We start from the raw sequence: 4,286 nt of genomic DNA on the forward strand, positions 1-4,286 counted from the left end.
ATTAAGAGACGGATAAAGCGTCTCTTGTAGAGGAAGACAAGGACAAGGTCCTACATCAGTATATGAATGTGTACGAAAGGCTGAATGTGACATGCAGTGTAAAGCGCTATGAATGGTCGGAAGACTAGAAAGGTGCTATATAAGTACAGTCTATTTACCATTTACTATATCCAAATTAAGTTCACACTCAAATATGTGACACAATCAACTCCTAAATAAAGTTCACATTACACGTTTTTTTTTTTAAATGTAACTTAACATTTCTAAAATTGACGAAACAAGGTTATTTTCTTTTATAAGGTCTTCTGTTATCCACTTTTAAGACACAGGGATTTTCTAATTAATTGAACGTCTATTGTTTATAAAATATGCCCCCTGGGATTTATGCAAATTATGCAAAAATAATTTGTTGAGGAGGCCCAAGCTTACCAACATACAAACATGGGTGGCCCACAATGGGTTTCAATCCAACAATTCAGTGGTAGAATCGTCCACTCAGATAGCTTCCACTAAAAGTTCCAATAGCTGGTCCTTTCTCCACGTCTAGGTGAGGGAGGTGTATGGGGGAAGGTCAGGGGACAGGCAGCTTGGAGGATGTGATGTTGCAAGAGCAGTCAGGGCTTGTAGCTTGGTGGACTCTGGAGCTGGAGGAGGCCTGTTTCTGACAATAGATACTCCTAAATATTACACTCTGGACATTTTATCTGGGACTCTTGTAGTGTCAGTCAAACCACAAAGAGACACTTTAACAGAGAATAAAAATATAGACCTTCTTACAAACACCAAAGTATCTGTCTGTGTATTCTAACATCACTAAAACCTACAACACAAGCAAATGTTTGTTGTTGTACCTAAAGGAAACACACACAGCCACACACACACACTCACTCCCATACAGTAGTTTTCTCTCTCTGAATTAGCCTGCTATAGCAGTGGTGCTGATGTAATGAGAAGTGACAGCTACTGTGGAGTGTTTGGACTGGATGTGATCCACTTGGCTCTCTGCTGATCAAATCTACAGCAACAGACTATTAACTCCAAGCAAATTGTGCCAAGTAGGTTAAAGGGGGCCTTGTCTGTTTTAATATCACTGATATCTCCATTTGTTGTCAGGGTGTAAAACGACTCATCTTGCTTAGCAGGCGCTTGATAGCAAAAGCACATTAGTCACAGTCTTTCTTCCTCTCTCTCTCTCTACTTTCTCTCTTTCTTTACCACCACAGCAACTTGGCTCATTGTGTCATTCAGCATCACATTTTATGGACCAGCAGATTTGTTCCAACTCTTTCCCACTATAGAAGTAACTCTAGTTTCTCCATTATCTGCTTGACACAATAGCTTTTCACATGTAAGTTGTTCAGTTCGCTGAAACGAACTATAGCATCTTAAAGACTATAATGTACTATAATACAATACAACTATACAACTATAATATGACTGAATTTAATAGTGCTTTAGCAGTGAACCTGCACCTACTAAATACATCCTACTAATTTGCTTTGCCAAATCTGTTTTGGAGAAAAAAAAAATTCACTAGAAAAGTTCCTTATAGCCTGGGAAGTGTGATGTTATTGTACTACACATACATTATATATGTAGGACAGCAGTGGCAGACTCAGGCTGTTTGAGGGGCAGGGGTGAAAAAAATAAAAAGGGTGTGCATTGTGTTGCATTTATGGTGAAACAGCTTAGTCGGGGTGAGGATTAGCACCCTGGAGGGCACGTTACCGATTGTTGTCCACTGGAAGAGCACCCTAAAGGGCACCAGCACGCAGAAAGTTGTGATGCATTCATGGAAATATCAGCTCCCTCACCAAGAAAGCACAACGGAGGATGTACTTCCTGCGGCAGCTGAGGAAGTTCAACCTGCCAAAGACAATGATGGTGCACTTCTACACCGCCATCAAGTCCATCCTCACCTTCTCCATCACCATCTGCTGCCACTGCCAAGGACAAATGCAGACTGCACCATATCGTAAGCGTAAGGTGATCGGCTGCAATCTGCCATTCCTCCAGGATCTGTACACCTTCAGGACCCTAAGGTGTGCAGGTAAGATTATGGCTGACCCCTCCCGCCCGGGACCCCGACTGCCATTGACTCTTAAACCCACCCTGAATATATGTGATATATTAATTCACTTCTGTTTATCTTGTACATTGTAAATACCCTTATATGAAACACTGCTAACTTGCAGATTCCCTGGTCAATTTGCACATTTCTGTACGACTCTTTACTCATTTATTTAAGTATCCGGACATTTTGTACATATTCTCTCTCTCTTTATGCTTGTACATAGTGGCCCTTTGTTATTGTCTTTATTTTTTATCTTTGATATTTTTCTACGCTTGATTGTGATTCTTATGCACCAATGTACCAAAGGCAATTCCTCGTATGTGAAAACTTATTTGGCAACACACCGGATTCTGATCATGGATAGATCTATGTGTCCATCCATGATTACTTATGAAAATAGCTCTTTCCATTATATTTGTGTTGAGATACCGAGCAAAAAAAAATAAAAAATTGAATGCCAATGTTTTTTTTGTATTTTGTTAAGAAACTGCCAGTTCTCATCTAAATTAAAGAGCAAAGCCTGAAATGACATATGCCACAATCAGGAGATTTTACACTAACTAACATATGAACATTATATTCCATTTTTGCCAAAAATTTGCATTGGAAAGTCCAACAAACCACAATGTATCTTGATGCAACATTCAATTAATACATGATAAAAAAAATGCCATTTAATATTGAATAGAATAAAGGAGTTGTATGCTGAAGGTGCATAAAACATTAAGAGTGAGTCTGTTGTATGAACAGGGTCAATGTAGCACTCAACAGAAAAAAATGGAGGTGAGGGCTGACAGAGTTGTCATGCCTTAGTTGGGGCTAAGTGTCCATTCAGTTGTTGCCTCTGAGCTGATGGATGTTTCTTTAGTGACAGTGAACTCAATGCACTGCCTATACTCTAGAAAAAAATATACTTTAATAAAGTAAACCTTCAAATGTTGTTAATATAGAGCCAGTGTATAAAAGTTCCTCTTAGGAAGATGTGTATGTGCATGTGGGCCTGTAAGTGGGAGTGTGTTTGGGGGGGCAGGGTAGTGGGTGGTGGGTTTCTCAATATTAAATGGCTACCCACTTCCTTGTAGAAAGAAAAATCAATTGTGACATTCTCCAGACAGTGTACACCACATTTAATTAGCAGAGACACGTGGGAGAAAGCCAAATTATCCAATAACTGAGGAGAAGACACTGGTTGGTTAGGCCAGGGTGAGGTAGGGCAATGGGGGAGGCAGAGGGAGAGTAAATGGGAGATAATAGAGAAAAAGCAAGGGGGTAAAGGGGAGGCAAGTGAGGTGAGAGAGGGAAGGGAAGTATGGGAGAGGAGAAAATTAGGTGAGGGAGGGAAAGTGGAGGCAATGAGGAAGGAAGGGAAGGGTGAAGGTGAGGCAAAGGAGAAAAAAAGGGAGGGCAAGGGAGTTCTGTGTGGGAGTGCACGGCTCCTGTCCATTTATTTTGCAGTTTAGACTAATTCCTCACTGCAGATGCCAGTAATACCTGACAGCAGCTCTGCAGCTAATTGTGCCATTCACCATGATAGAGTGTCAAGCTCCTGCTCTCACTGAAAAAAGCTTCCACAACACTAATCTTATTAGGTGAAAGTAAACTCTATCTTCAAGCCTGCGGGATTGTGATTAGAATGGTTTTCTTCTTGCACTTTCCAATAAAGTCACCTTTACAGATATGGGAGGGAAATGTAAAATAAAGCTGTGTCCATTCTCCCATGAAAATTAATACTGATTTACCTTTTTTTTTTATGTCATTTTGGGAGGAGATCATTTCAGGAAACGAGCCATTGCCCTGAAAGAACAGTACTCAAAATAATGTAAGTTAATGGGCAAAGCTAAAGACATTGTAAGGATAACTATGAGGAGCAGCCCATCCATGTGGCCTCGGGAAAATCCCAAAGTCATCTTTGACATCCTCAGACAACATTTTAGTGAGGTGACCAGTGACAGTACATGCACAGGCTGCTGCAATTAATAACCCAGAGACACTGGCACTATATACTCAGTGAGCAAGCACAGCTAAAGATGATAAGGGAGAACTCTATACTCATCCATTGCTTTGACTCAGGAGGTTGTGCTAGTAGGCTGTGGTGGGACACTAAGCATAATTAAGTGTATGTATGAAGTGGAAATGAAACTGTATGTAACCCCTACCTGCACCTGTCACTTTAAGACAGTGCTAAATATCAAATAGGAAAATTAGGGTTTCT

Source organism: Morone saxatilis, unplaced genomic scaffold, assembly GCF_004916995.1.
Source record: "Morone saxatilis isolate NCDOM2014 unplaced genomic scaffold, NCSU_SB_2.0 Contig0, whole genome shotgun sequence".
Classification (NCBI taxonomy): domain Eukaryota; kingdom Metazoa; phylum Chordata; class Actinopteri; family Moronidae; genus Morone; species Morone saxatilis.